We start from the raw sequence: 16,033 nt of genomic DNA, 5'->3' as shown, positions 1-16,033 counted from the left end.
TTTTTACTATTTTTCTGAAAAATTGAACTATTATTGTTGTTGCGAGCCTCTTCTACACGAATGGGCATGCAGATTAATCCAGAGACGGTTTGCTGGTTTAAAAACAATTATTTCGAATATTTTAGTAATAATTTACGTAAATGGTCGCGAGACGAGGACTTCCCGGGGAGGTCACCCATCCTAGTGCTGCGTTCGCACAAGCACGTATAACCACAGGGTTCTGATGCGGCGAGAACAGAGCCGCGTTTTGTCTCTCGCCGCCCGGCCCACACGTACTCGAAGGATATAAGAATAAACAGCCCACTCAATGTTGGGTGCGATCATACCAGCACTAATGCACCGGATCCCATCAGAACTCCGAAGTTAAGCGTGCTTGGGCGAGAGCAGTACTAGGATGGGTGACCCCCTGGGAAGTCCTCGTGTTGCACCCCTTTTCGTGTTTTTCTTTTTACGATTCCTCGATCGGGACCAATATCGATTCGGGCCGGATATGACATGTGAAATTATCGCAGCTCGGGCCGCGTCGGATTTGGACAAAATTGTATTCTAATTTGATTGTAACGGGCCAGCGAACGAGACTCATGACTCCGCCACGAGGTGGCGAGATTTGAGCCGAATTCCTTCTCTAAGACCCTCTAATTTGAGATTTCCCGCTTTTGGTATGTTTCTGTTCCCGAGACATCGGCCTAGGAAGGTCGAAACCCGATGCTGGTTAAATTTTCTCTCATCTCAGGCGTAAGAATATTTTTAACTTCGCTAATTTCTTCTTCTCCATGCTTTTTTTTTAAAATATTTTCTGGAAAATTGAACTATTTTCGTCGTTGTGAGCCTCTTCTACACGAAAGGGCGTGCGATAATCCAGAGGCAGATTGCTTGATAAAAACAATTATTTCCAATGTTTAGTCATAATTTACGTAAATGGTCGCGACACGAGGACTTCCCAGGGAGGCCACCCATCCTAGTGCCGCGTTCCCGCAAGCACGTATTACCCCGGGGTTCTGATGGGGCGAGAGCGGCGCCGCGTTTTGTCTCTCGCCGCCCGGCCCACACGTACTCGAGGGATATAAGAATAAACAGCCCACTCAATGTTGGGTGCGATCATACCAGCACTAATGCACCGGATCCCATCAGAACTCCGAAGTTAAGCGTGCTTGGGCGAGAGCAGTACTAGGATGGGTGACCCCCTGGGAAGTCCTCGTGTTGCACCCCTTTTCGTGTTTTTCTATTTTTGGCTCCTCGCGTAAACGTATGATCTTCGACTCCGATCGTATCAAAATATCGATTCGGGGCCGGATATGACATGTGAAATTATCGCAGCTCGGGCCGCGTCGGATTTGGACAAAATTGTATTCTAATTTGATTGTAAACGGGCCAGCGAACGAGACTCATGACTCCGCCACGAGGTGGCGAGATTTGAGCCGAATTCCTTCTCTAAGACCCTCTAATTTGAGATTTCCCGCTTTTGGTATGTTTCTGTTTTCCGAGACATCGGCATAGGACGGTCGAATTTCGATTCTGATTAAATTTTCTCTTATCTCAGCCGTAAGAATATTTTAAACTTCGCTAATTTTTCTCATTCAGTTTGTTTTTTTTTTTTTACTATTTTTCTGAAAATTGAACTATTATTGTTGTTGCGAGCCTCTTCTACACGAATGGGCATGCAGATTAATCAAGAGACGGTTTGCTGGTTTAAAAACAATTATTTCGAATATTTTAGTAATAATTTACGTAAATGTTTGCGAGACGAGGACTTCCCGGGGAGGTCACCCATCCTAGTGCTGCGTTCGCACAAGCACGTATAACCACAGGGTTCTGATGCGGCGAGAACAGAGCCGCGTTTTGTCTCTCGCCTCCCGGTCCACACGTACTCGAAGGATATAAGAATAAACAGCCCACTCAATGTTGGGTGCGATCATACCAGCACTAATGCACCGGATCCCATCAGAACTCCGAAGTTAAGCGTGCTTGGGCGAGAGCAGTACTAGGATGGGTGACCCCCTGGGAAGTCCTCGTGTTGCACCCCTTTTCGTGTTTTTCTTTTTACGATTCCTCGATCGGGACCAGATAAGACATGTGAAATTATCGTAGCTCGGGCCCGCGTCGGATTTGGACAAAACTGTGTGCTAATTTGATTGTAAACGTGTCAACGAACGAGACTCTTGACTCCGCCATGAGCTGGCGAGATTTTAGCCGAATTCCTTCTCTAAGACCCTCCAATTTGCGATTTTCCGCTTTTGGTAAGTTTCTGTTTTCCGAGACATCGGCATAGGACGGTCGAATTTCGATTCTGATTAAATTTTCTCTTATCTCAGCCGTAAGAATATTTTAAACTTCGCTAATTTTTCTCATTCAGCTTGTTTTTTTTTTTTTACTATTTTTCTGAAAAATTGAACTATTATTGTTGTTGCGAGCCTCTTCTACACGAATGGGCATGCAGATTAATCCAGAGACGGTTTGCTGGTTTAAAAACAATTATTTCGAATATTTTAGTAATAATTTACGTAAATGTTCGCGAGACGAGGACTTCCCGGGGAGGTCACCCATCCTAGTGCTGCGTTCGCACAAGCACGTATAACCACAGGGTTCCGATGCGGCGAGAACAGAGCCGCGTTTTGTCTCTCGCCGCCCGGCCCACACGTACTCGAAGGATATAAGAATAAACAGCCCACTCAATGTTGGGTGCGATCATACCAGCACTAATGCACCGGATCCCATCAGAACTCCGAAGTTAAGCGTGCTTGGGCGAGAGCAGTACTAGGATGGGTGATCCCCCTGGGAAGTCCTCGTGTTGCACCTCTTTTCGTGTTTTTCTTTTTACGATTCCTCGATCGGGACCAGATAAGACATGTGAAATTATCGTAGCTCGGGCCCGCGTCGGATTTGGACAAAACTGTGTGCTAATTTGATTGTAAACGTGTCAACGAACGAGACTCTTGACTCCGCCATGAGCTGGCGAGATTTTAGCCGAATTCCTTCTCTAAGACCCTCCAATTTGCGATTTTCCGCTTTTGGTAAGTTTCCGTTTTCCGAGACATCGGCATAGGACGGTCGAATTTCGATTCTGATTAAATTTTCACTTATCTCAGCCGTAAGAATATTTTAAACTTCGCTAATTTTTCTCATTCAGTTTGTTTTTTTTTTTTTACTATTTTTCTGAAAAATTGAACTATTATTGTTGTTGCGAGCCTCTTCTACACGAATGGGCATGCAGATTAATAAATAGACGGTTTGCTGGTTTAAAAACAATTATTTCGAATATTTTAGTAATAATTTACGTAAATGTTCGCGAGACGAGGACTTCCCGGGGAGGTCACCCATCCTAGTGCTGCGTTCGCACAAACACGTATAACCACAGGGTTCTGATGCGGCGAGAACAGAGCCGCGTTTTGTCTCTCGCCTCCTGGCCCACACGTACTCGAAGGATATAAGAATAAACAGCCCACTCAATGTTGGGTGCGATCATACCAGCACTAATGCACCGGATCCCATCAGAACTCCGAAGTTAAGCGTGCTTTGGCGAGAGCAGTACTAGGATGGGTGACCCCCTGGGAAGTCCTCGTGTTGCACCCCTTTTCGTGTTTTTCTTTTTACGATTCCTCGATCGGGACCAGATAAGACATGTGAAATTATCGTAGCTCGGGCCCGCGTCGGATTTGGACAAAACTGTGTGCTAATTTGATTGTAAACGTGTCAACGAACGAGACTCTTGACTCCGCCATGAGCTGGCGAGATTTTAGCCGAATTCCTTCTCTAAGACCCTCCAATTTGCGATTTTCCGCTTTTGGTAAGTTTCTGTTTTCCGAGACATCGGCATAGGACGGTCGAATTTCGATTCTGATTAAATTTTCTCTTATCTCAGCCGTAATAATATTTTAAACTTCGTTAATTTTTCTCCTTCAGCTTGTTTTTTTTTTTTTTACTATTTTTCTGAAAAATTGAACTATTATTGTTGTTGCGAGACTCTTCTACACGAATGGGCATGCAGATTAATCCAGAGACGGTTTGCTGGTTTAAAAACAATTATTTCGAATATTTTAGTAATAATTTACGTAAATGTTCGCGAGACGAGGACTTCCCGGGGAGGTCACCCATCCTAGTGCTGCGTTCGCACAAGCACGTATAACCACAGGGTTCTGATGCGGCGAGAACAGAGCCGCGTTTTGTCTCTCGCCGCCCGGCCCACACGTACTCGAAGGATATAAGAATAAACAGCTGTTGCGACTTTGATTGTTGCACTCCCAAGAGCAGGTTGTCCACAAGTAGTATAATTCGGTGAGTCCAAATATCGTATCCACAGGGAAGCTAAGGTAATTACAAGTCCACTACAATGTCTTTTTGTTTTTGTTTTTGTTTCTTTTTAATTTTAATTGAATCTTTAATGGGTAAATTTTAATTGTTCAAATTTAAATTTAAGTAGTTGAGATTAAAGGATCCACTCTTGGTATTTTAATAAAGTTAACATTAACGAACAATATTGAAATCCACTTAATAAAATGGTTCCAATATATTAAATAATCATATTTATATTATGTTATAAATTATAATCTTATAAGTACATAATATATACCAAAACTTATAAATGTGGTCAAGTATTTATTGTGCTATATATATTTGTAAACACTAAATCAAGGTTCCCACTTTAAATGGTTGGTAAAACCAAACAAACATTTAAATGGTACCAATAAATTAATACTATAATATATTCATATATAATAAATCAAGGAATCCAAGTTAAATGGTTGGTAAAACCAAACTAACATTTAAATGGTTCCAAGAATTTAATATTATAATATATTTATATATAATAACTCAAGGCATCCATTTTAAATGGTTGGTAATACCAAACTAACATTTAAATGGTTCCAAGAATTTAGTGTAACATATAGCAACAATAAATCAAAACTCCCACTTATAAGTAGGGTATAAAAATGCTTAAAGAAATAAATATAACATAAACAATAAATAATGATTAAATAATATAAACATAGATTCTTACCTTATAATAACCTTATTATCATGCCAAGAGCTTCACCTTATCATCTCAACTTTATGAAGTTAGCTATTCATTATTCAAAGTGTAAAACTTTGAATATGAAATTAACATGCTAATTATATTTAAATGAAGAAATAAAAGAAAAATATAGAGAGAAATATTATGAACTCAAAGATTTGTTCATAGAATGAGGGATATCTCAATACATTACAATGCACCCCTATTTATAGCCAAATTTGGGGAGACAACCACAAATAAAATATTATTTTTTACACATAAGTCTTCATTGGTGTTCCAAGAAATTAATATTATATTGCACATCACTTTTGACAAGCATCTTCTCCGAATTTTCTTCTTCACATAAAATGAAACATGTGGATAATTGAGTTGTCTAGTTGTGGTATTTTTTTCAGAATATTTGACCAAGTAGTTTGAGAGATATGGTCAAAATACTAGAGCATGGTAAAACTGCCACTCCTTCGGTAACTTTAATTGTTGCTTAATTTGATCCCAATTGTGAGAGGATTTTTATCTCATGCTTGCCACCAATATTGTAGATATTAACATCAACTTTCTACAGGTCCAAGAATCATCTTAATCCCATTTGCAACGCCAAGGTTATTCTTGTTTTATCGAACCTGTAAAAATAGTAAAAACTTATAATTACACAACAACTTATATTTTATACAATTTATTATAAAACATATAATATTTAAAAATTTAATAAAACAAAAACTATATATTTATATTATAAAACATTTAATTAATGTACAATTTTTATGTTTATCACACCTCCCAACCAGCTTATTGCTAGTCCCTAGCAATTTAAGCGTTAATAGCAATACAAAACATATTGATTAATTTAAATAGAAATGTAATCAGAACTATCTAAGTGTTTAAATAAAATTTGAAAACTGTCAAAGTTATATCAAGATCATCATAATTATAATTTATGAAATAATTTGAGATGATTAATTCAAAGCTTATTTTAGGTAGTTAAATGTACACGGCCTTCAGAAATTCCTAGTAAGAGTCTCAACTCCATATCCTCACAGGTTAATAAATGTTTCAATTTATGGCAACGATTTCTCTCATGGAGTTGGAATACAGATAAATGCTCAGAAAAATGGTTTACAGAATGCAGACAGACAAACGAGCCAAACTAATCAAAAGATAGAAAATCAATTGATTTAAAATCCAGTTGTTCTTATTATATTTTTTTTCCTGATTTTTTTTTTTTTTTACATCATGGAATCAGACTAAGTTTATGCTTTTTGACCACATATTTATTTAATTTGTACAATGTATTTCTCTCTTTCTTTTTTTATTTTTTTTTTATTTTTTTATTCTTATGAGAGATAAATGGGTCGCAGCATATAACTTAAAAATTACATAGATCTTCAACATCTTTCTTTTTGTATTTTTCTTTTTTTTTCTTTTTTTTTCAGGAAATATATATTTTTTTTTTCAAAATAAGAACTCAAGATCTAAACAATAGATAGTCTCTCTCATGATCAATAAAGGCTCGAAAGCTGTTTTCTCAGTCCTCTCCACTCACTCACAAAATATGTGTGAGTTCAAAAATTTTAGGCACTCTTATAAGGTATATCTTGGGCCATATACTTTACTACCTAATTTTATCACAATGGTTAATCACTCAAAAAGATTTCATAAATCATATTTTTATATTGATCAGAATATTAAAAATGACCTTTTTTCAAATAAAATTTAAACATTCTTAAATAGATTAATGCATGTTCTAATTTAAATCTTTCAAATATGTAATGTATGACATTTTTGCAAAAAATTACTAAGGTACAAACAATAAACATGGTTTTATTTTAAAATAATATTTAATTTTTTTTTAAATTTGTTTTTTTTTTTTTTTTATATGTGTTCTCCCCCCAATCAGAATATGACATTGTCCCTAATGTCAAAATAGCTATTAATAAAGAGTACATAATGAAAGAGATATCACCTGGAACTTTATTGAAGATAACAAACTGAAACAAACGCAAACCAATCCACGACTTTTGAATCAATGATCCAACTTCCTTTTCTTACTGCTTGATTGCGACCAATTGATCTTTGTTATCATCGGATCAGGCTTATGAACAAAAGCTTCCAAATCATCAATTAATTGATCGGCAGTCGAAGCACAGATGAGCATCCGTCGTGAATTTTCTGAAATGAAATTCTGTTCCACAGCTTTATCAAGAAATGTCAACAAACTGTCATAATAATTATTGATATTCAACAAGCCCACGGGTTTATTATGGATATTAAGTTGTGCCCAAGAAACAGTGTGAAAAATTTCTTCTAATGTACCAAAACCACCTGGTAGTGCGATAAAAGCATCAGAATTTTCAATCATTTGAGTGATTCTTTCATACATAGAAGAAACTTTTAATTCCTCCCCAATCGTAACACCTGTAATATTTCCTTCAGCTAAAGCTATAGGAATAATACCCAATACCTGACTACCTCCAAGATGAGCAGATGTTGAAACAGATCCCATTAACCCAATATTACCTCCCCCATATACCAAGTGAATTTTTCTCTCAGCCAATATCTTTCCAAGATTATTCGCTGCTTCTACAAACACTTCATTTTTTCCAGGACTCGACCCACAAAATACACAAATATTTTTCAATGTTTGTGCAGAGGATCCAGTCATGTTTTTACTTTCCTTTTTTTTTTTCTGCGAAAGTAGAAAGAAAGATGAGAGATTTTATAGGAGTAATATGTTATCATGACAAAACTATGGGTCACAGCTGTAACAGAATAAATAGTAAAAAAATAATGACACACATGCTTATAAACAGTAGTGTGATTGTGGCTCACAATTTTCCTCTGGTTTTACGTCCAGAAACGGCTTCAACGCCTTCTATGAGTCGAGGATATGCTTCCCATCCAATTTTCTTATAAATTGGCAAACAGGGTCTTTTTTAGTCAGATTCCCAAGACTATGACGCTCATCTTGAAATTGTTTCCATAAACGGAGAAGTTCAATATGCACATGTGCACTAGAATGCGTCTCAAGAGTCAATAAGATGTTATCTAAAGACTCCTTACTCAGCCCATTCTTAATGAAATCAATTTTATCTTCTCTGTTATTGGAAACACATCCCAAAGATCTGCATCGTTTGTCACAAGTCCATCTTGCACACTTATGACAAACCCCTAAACTTTTGGCCCTTCGTTTTTTCGCATAAGTGCTTTTTCCTAATCCAGGCAAATACCGAATAAGCAATGATTGTGGAACTTCTCCTCCTAATCGGACCTTAGCTTCTATTACAAGACGAATATCTTCTGGAATTCCTTTTTGCATTAGTAATCTCAATCTTTCACACCTTCCTGCATAAATTTTTCTTAGAACATTTTCAGAAACAGAGGGAAAATATTTACAAATTTTTGAGAGAATTTCATCCATTTTGAAAAGAAAAGAAATGATTTTTTTTTTTTAAATTTTTGTATCAGCAATTGTGGGAAACTGATTTAACCGACTATGAGAGTCACGGAGTACCGTTATCCGCCATTTAACCGGGAAAATAAAAAGATTAAGAAAACCTGAAATAAAAACAAACAATAATCAAATGCAACACAAAAAAAAAATCAAGGATCAGAAAGGGAAATAAACTCTTCTTGAAAGATTTCATTTTCCAAAAATGGTTTAAGCCTTTGTCCATTCACTTTAAAAACATCACCATTTTTAGGATTTTCAATATCCACAGCTCCATAAGGATACACATGCTTTATAACATATGGGCCTGTCCATCTTGATCGTAATTTTCCTGGGAATATGTGAAGTCGAGAATTATAAAGCAAAACTTTTTTACCAATCTCAAAAGATTTTCTAAGAATTGTTTTATCATGAAATGATTTGATTTTTGCTTTATAAATCCTTGAATTCTCATACGCATCATTTCTGAGTTCATCAAGTTCATTAAGTTGCAATTTACGCAATTTGTTGGCATCATCCATGCTTGAATTTAAAGTTTTTATCGCCCAATAAGCTTTATGTTCCAATTCCACAGGCAAATGACAATGTTTTCCATAAACCAACCTATAGGGAGACATATTCAATGATGTTTTAAAAGCTGTTCGATATGCCCACAGTGCATCATTAAGTCGCAGAGACCAGTCTTTTCTATTTGAGTTAACAGTTTTTTCCAAAATTTGCTTTATCTCCCTATTAGCTAATTCAACTTGTCCATTTGTTTGAGGATGATAAGGAGTTGTTACTTTGTGAGTAATACCATATTTTTTCATTAATGAAGCAAATGGTTTATTAACAAAGTGAGTTCCCCCATCACTTATCATAGCTCGAGGAATTCCGAATCTACTAAAAATATTTTCTTTCAAAAATTTGATGACGATTTTATGATCATTTGTTCGACATGGAATTGCCTCTATCCATTTGGAAACATAATCAACTGCAACTAAAATATACAAGTATCCAAACGACGGTGGAAAAGGTCCCATAAAATCTATTCCCCAACAATCAAATATTTCAATTTCAATGATAGGATTCAAAGGCATCATGTTTCTTTTTGAAATCGCACCCAATTTTTGACAATTTTCACAGATCTTGCAGATTTCGTGGGTGTCTTTAAACAAAGTGGGCCAATAAAATCCACACTGCAAGATTTTTGCAGCTGTTTTCTTTGAAGAAAAATGTCCCCCGCATGCTTCTGAATGACAAAATTTAATGACACTACTTACCTCATTGTCGGGTATGCAACGTCGAAAAATTTGATCCGGACAATACTTGAACAGATACGGATCATCCCAATAAAAGTTTTTTACCTCATTCAAAAATTTTCTTTTATCTTGGGAACTCCATTGCGGTGGCATTTTTCCTGTCACAAGAAAATTTACTATGTTAGCAAACCAAGGTGTAGTAGTAACTGAAAATAGATGTTCATCAGGAAAATTATCGTTAATTGGTGTCATTTCAAAAGATGATCCTGTTACTAGTCTCGATAAATGATCGGCTACGACATTCTCGGTTCCTTTTTTATCTTTGATTACAATGTCAAATTCTTGGAGCAACAAAATCCATCGTATCAGTCGTGGCTTTGCATCCTGTTTGGTCAACAAATATCTAATAGCAGAATGATCAGTAAACACGATAGTTGTTGATCCAATCAAATAAGAACGAAATTTATCTAATGCAAATATTACAGCAAGTAGCTCTTTTTCAGTTGTGGAGTAATTCATTTGAGCATTGTTTAAAGTTCTACTTGCATAATATATCACATAAGGCTTACCGTTTCTTCTTTGACCCAATACTGCACCGACTGCATAATCACTCGCATCGCACATGATTTCAAATGGTAAAGACCAATCAGGAGGTTGCATGATAGGAGCTGATGTTAAATGTCGAATGATTTTATCAAAAGCATTTTGACATTCTTGAGTCCACTCAAATGCACTGTCTTTTGTTAAGAGGTTACAAATGGGTTTAGAGATTAAACTAAAGTCCTTTATAAACCTCCTATAAAATCCAGCATGTCCCAAAAATGAGCGAATTTCTTTAATGGTTTTTGGAGGGGGTAAATTGGCAATGACATCAACTTTTGCTTTATCGACTTCAATTCCATGAGATGACACGACATGTCCCAAAACAATTCCAGAAGTAATCATGTAATGACATTTTTCCCAATTTAAAATAAGACCTTTTTCCTCGCATCTTTTTAAAACTTTTTCCAAATTTTCAAGACAATTATCAAATGTATTCCCAAAACAGTTAAATCATTCATAAAAATTTCCAAACAATTTTCAACCATGTCGCAGAAAATGCTTAGCATACATCTTTGAAATGTTGCTGGGGCATTGCATAAACCAAATGGCATCCTTCTGAATGCAAATGTTCCAAAAGGACATGTGAATGTAGTTTTTTCTTGATCTTCGAGTGCAATGGGAATTTGATAATAGCCTGAATATCCGTCAAGAAAACAGTAGTAGGGATGACCTGCTACTCTTTCTAAAATTTGATCCAAAAATGGTAATGGAAAATGATCTTTTCTAGTGGCGTCATTTAATTTTCTATAATCAATACACATCCGCCAACTAGATGGGACTCGACTTGTTAACAATTCACCTTTTTCATTTTTTATCACTGTGATGCCAGATTTTTTTGGAACTACTTGTGTTGGGCTTACCCACTTACTATCAGAAATAGGGTAGATAATTCCAACATCAAGTAGTTTGAGAACTTCAGTTTTCACAACATCTTTCATGTGTGGATTTAATCTCCTTTGTGGTTGTTGAGATGTTTTTGCATTTTCTTCAAAGTGAATTTTGTGTGTGCAAATTAGTGGATTAATGCCCTTAAGATCTTTTAGTGTCCAACCAATTGCATTTTTATGTCTTTTAAGCATATCAACTAATTTACCTTCTTGATTACTTGAGAGTTTGGAAGAAATTACCACCGGATATGTTTCATCTTCTCCAAGAAATGCATACTTCAATTCTTCTGGCAAGGGTTTTAACTCCAATACTGGTGGTTCGTCTTTGTTCTCATATTTTTCATCAAATTCTTTCTCTGATCCTGGTAACGAGTGATACCTGAAAAAATCGTCAAGATCAATTTCAATATTTTCTTTAACAGTTTCAATTGAACAAATATCTAATTGATCACGAGTACTCCCTTCTTGAATGTTTTCTTCCACAAGAGTTTCAATAAGATTTTCATCTTCACTTTCATCTCCTTTGTCATGTGGTTGCTTACAAAGATTAAAAACATTGAGCTCCAAGGTCATGTTACCAAATGACAACTTCATTATTCCATTCCTGCAATTTATAAGAGCATTAGAAGTTGCTAAAAATGGACGACCTAAAATTACAGGAATTGCATTACAAGCTTCAATAGGTTGTGTATCTAAAACTATGAAATCGACAGGATATACAAAGTTATCAACTTGGACCAACACGTCTTCTACCATACCTCTTGGCACTTTAACAGATCTATCAACAAGTAAAAGTGTTACCGAAGTAGGTTTTAACTCGCCTAGATTGAGTTCTTGATAAACTGAATATGGAAGTAAATTCACACTAGCTCCAAGGTCAAGCAAGGCTTTTTTAATCTTTCGTTCTCCAATAATACACGAAATAGTAGGACAACCAGGGTCTTTGTATTTCAAAGCATTATTATTTTGAATGATTGCACTTACTTGTTCGGCTAAAAATGCTTTCTTTTTCACATTCAATTTTCTTTTCACAGTGCACAAGTCTTTCAAAAATTTGGCATATGATGGTACCTGTTTTATTGCATCTAATAAAGGAATATTAACTTTTACTTGTTTAAAAATATCATATATATCAGAATTCAAATTTGATTTTTTTGTATTTTTCAATGCATGAGGGAATGGTGGTGACACTGTCTGTTGAACCTCCTCTTCGCAAGTTATGGGTTCCACTTCCTTACCCTTTGGAGTTGATTTATCATCATCTTCACAAGGTTCAAGAATGGATTTTTCCACAACCTTACCACTTCGAAGGGTAATAACAGATTTTACCTGATCCATCGGTTGAGTTCCAGAAGTTCCAATTTGTGTATGATGATCCTTGGGATTAGGCAGAGGTTGTGAAGGAAATTTACCTTTTTCATGAACATTAAGTGCAGATGCAAATTTAGCAAGAGTATCTTTCAAGTCTGTCATGGTTTGAGCAGTTTGAGTATTGATAGACTCTTGCTTTGCAATGAAAGAATTCAATGTATCTTCCAAATTTCTTTTCGGCGGAGGAACATAAGGTGCATAATTTTGAAAATTTTGTTGATTTTGAAAATGTGGTTGCGGAAATTGTGCAGCATTATCATTCCTCCAACTAAAATTTGGATGATTTCGCCAACCTGGATTGTAATTTTGAGAAAATGGTTCAAAATTTGGCCTTTTGAAATTGTTCAAAACATTGGCTTGCTCATGGAGACATTCTTTAAAAGAGGGCAAAGTGGGACAATCTTTTGTAAAATGATCACTTGTATCACAGATGTGACACACAATTTCTTGAACAGATTTTAATTGACCATTCTTTTTCAATTCAAGTGCCTCAACTTTTCTTGCCAAAGAGGTAAATCTAGCTTGAAGATCATGTTCATCTTTGAGAGTGTACATACCTCCACCAGATGTAGGAGATTGAATCTTGTTTGATGGTTCGATTGTACCTATAGTGTCCCAATTTTGAGCATTTTCAGCTAATGAATCGAGATACTCAATTGCCTCGTTCGGATCTTTATCTTCAAATGTTCCATTACACATAAATTCAACCATTTGCCTATCTTTAGGTGTTAAGCCTTCATAAAATTGAGAAACAACTCTCCAAATTTCAAAACCATGATGTGGACAAAGATTAAGCAATTCTTTGTATCTATCCCAACACTGATAAAAAGTTTCTCCTTGTTTTTGAGTGAAAGTGATGATTTGCCTTTTGAAAGAATTTGTTCTATGAGATGGAAAAAACTTTTTCAAAAATTGTTGTTGCAATTCATCCCAAGTTCGAATGGATCCCGATCTAAGATTTTGTAGCCAAGTTTTAGCTTTATCTTTTAAAGAAAAAGGAAAAAGCTTAAGGCGAATGGTGTTCATGCTACAATTTAGATCATTATATGTGTTGCACACTTCTTCAAACTCTCGTAAATGCATGTATGGATTTTCAGAATCTAAGCCATGAAAGTTGGGTAAAAGTTGGATAATACCAGGCTTAAAATTGAAATGAGATGCATCAGGGGGAAAAACTAGACATGAAGGTGCACTAGTACGTGTAGGATTCATGTGATCTCTAAGTGTTCTTCGTCTATCATGATCATGTTGAGATTGAATTTCATCTTCATTTTCTTGGATGGGTTCTTCCGCCATGTTTTGTAAAAATAAAGGGTTATTTCGAATGAGTCGACCACTAAGTGTACGTGACCAAATGCTCATGCAAATGCAAAACAAAAAGAAAAAAAAAACACACAAAAGCAATAAAAAGAAAAATAAACTTTAAACAATATTAAATAGACTTGAAATTAAATTATACTTCCCCGGCAACGGCGCCAAAAACTTGTTGCGACTTTGATTGTTGCACTCCCAAGAGCAGGTTGTCCACAAGTAGTATAATTCGGTGAGTCCGAATATCGTATCCACAGGGAAGCTAAGGTAATTACAAGTCCACTACAATGTCTTTTTGTTTTGTTTTTGTTTCTTTTTAATTTTAATTGAATCTTTAATGGGTAAATTTTAATTGTTCAAATTTAAATTTAAGTAGTTGAGATTAAAGGATCCACTCTTGGTATTTTAATAAAGTTAACATTAACGAACAATATTGAAATCCACTTAATAAAATGGTTCCAATATATTAAATAATCATATTTATATTATGTTATAAATTATAATCTTATAAGTACATAATATATACCAAAACTTATAAATGTGGTCAAGTATTTATTGTGCTATATATATTTGTAAACACTAAATCAAGGTTCCCACTTTAAATGGTTGGTAAAACCAAACAAACATTTAAATGGTACCAATAAATTAATACTATAATATATTCATATATAATAAATCAAGGAATCCAAGTTAAATGGTTGGTAAAACCAAACTAACATTTAAATGGTTCCAAGAATTTAATATTATAATATATTATATATAATAACTCAAGGCATCCATTTTAAATGGTTGGTAATACCAAACTAACATTTAAATGGTTCCAAGAATTTAGTGTAACATATAGCAACAATAAATCAAAACTCCCACTTATAAGTAGGGTATAAAAATGCTTAAAGAAATAAATATAACATAAACAATAAATAATGATTAAATAATATAAAACATAGATTCTTACCTTATAATAACCTTATTATCATGCCAAGAGCTTCACCTTATCATCTCAACTTTAGGAAGTTAGCTATTCATTATTCAAAGTGTAAAACTTTGAATATGAAATTAACATGCTAATTATATTTAAATGAAGAAATAAAAGAAAAATATAGAGAGAAATATTATGAACTCAAAGATTTGTTCATAGAATGAGGGATATCTCAATACATTACAATGCACCCCTATTTATAGCCAAATTTGGGGAGACAACCACAATAAAATATTATTTTTACACATAAGTCTTCATTGGTGTTCCAAGAAATTAATATTATATTGCACATCACTTTTGACAAGCATCTTCTCCGAATTTTCTTCTTCACATAAAATGAAACATGTGGATAATTGAGTTGTCTAGTTGTGGTATTTTTTTCAGATATTTGACCAAGTAGTTGAGAGATATGGTCAAAATACTAGAGCATGGTAAAAACTGCCACTCCTTCGGTAACTTTAATTGTTGCTTAATTTGATCCCATTGTGAGAGGATTTTTATCTCATGCTTGCCACCAATATTGTAGATATTAACATCAACTTTCTACAGGTCCAAGAATCATCTTAATCCCATTTGCAACGCCAAGGTTATTCTTGTTTTATCGAACCTGTAAAAATAGTAAAAACTTATAATTACACAACAACTTATATTTTATACAATTTATTATAAAACATATAATATTTAAAAATTTAATAAAACAAAAACTATATATTTATATTATAAAACATTTAATTAATGTACAATTTTTATGTTATCAACAGCCCACTCAATGTTGGGTGCGATCATACCAGCACTAATGCACCGGATCCCATCAGAACTCCGAAGTTAAGCGTGCTTGGGCGAGAGCAGTACTAGGATGGGTGACCCCCTGGGAAGTCCTCGTGTTGCACCCCTTTTCGTGTTTTTATTTTTACGATTCCTCGATCGGGACCAATAAGACATTTGAAATTATCGTAGCTTGGGCCCGCGTCGGATTTGGACAAAACTGTGTGCTAATTTGATTGTAAACGTGTCAACGAACGAGACTCTTGACTCCGCCATGAGCTGGCGAGATTTTAGCCGAATTCCTTCTCTAAGACCCTCCAATTTGCGATTTTCCGCTTTTGGTAAGTTTCTGTTTTCCGAGACATCGGCATAGGACGGTCGAATTTCGATTCTGATTAAATTTCTCTTATCTCAGCCGTA

At 35.1% G+C, this 16,033-nt stretch overlaps 6 non-coding genes across 6 annotated transcripts; all 6 read left to right on the top strand.

Annotated features, from left to right (window-relative positions):
• Positions 1-312: 312 nt before the first annotated feature.
• Positions 313-431, top strand: LOC140820780 (5S ribosomal RNA). Its single transcript, XR_012115582.1, has one exon. It is a non-coding gene; the product is annotated as a 5S ribosomal RNA (ribosomal RNA).
• A 659-nt stretch (positions 432-1,090) lies between these two features.
• Positions 1,091-1,209, top strand: LOC140820779 (5S ribosomal RNA). The gene has a single exon (XR_012115581.1). It is a non-coding gene; the product is annotated as a 5S ribosomal RNA (ribosomal RNA).
• Positions 1,210-1,904: 695 nt separating this feature from the next.
• On the top strand, positions 1,905-2,023 carry LOC140820778 (5S ribosomal RNA). Its single transcript, XR_012115580.1, has one exon. It is a non-coding gene; the product is annotated as a 5S ribosomal RNA (ribosomal RNA).
• A 654-nt stretch (positions 2,024-2,677) lies between these two features.
• Positions 2,678-2,797, top strand: LOC140820777 (5S ribosomal RNA). The gene has a single exon (XR_012115579.1). It is a non-coding gene; the product is annotated as a 5S ribosomal RNA (ribosomal RNA).
• Positions 2,798-3,451: 654 nt separating this feature from the next.
• LOC140820781 (5S ribosomal RNA) lies at positions 3,452-3,570 on the top strand. The gene has a single exon (XR_012115583.1). It is a non-coding gene; the product is annotated as a 5S ribosomal RNA (ribosomal RNA).
• A 12,052-nt stretch (positions 3,571-15,622) lies between these two features.
• On the top strand, positions 15,623-15,741 carry LOC140820776 (5S ribosomal RNA). The gene has a single exon (XR_012115578.1). It is a non-coding gene; the product is annotated as a 5S ribosomal RNA (ribosomal RNA).
• The last annotated feature ends 292 nt before the right edge of the window (positions 15,742-16,033 follow it).

The sequence above is a fragment of the Primulina eburnea genome, unplaced genomic scaffold (assembly GCF_022965805.1).
Source record: "Primulina eburnea isolate SZY01 unplaced genomic scaffold, ASM2296580v1 ctg1438, whole genome shotgun sequence".
Lineage (NCBI taxonomy): Eukaryota > Viridiplantae > Streptophyta > Magnoliopsida > Lamiales > Gesneriaceae > Primulina > Primulina eburnea.
Note: the sequence above shows the minus strand (reverse complement) of the source record. Positions and strands in the feature narration are given on the sequence as shown.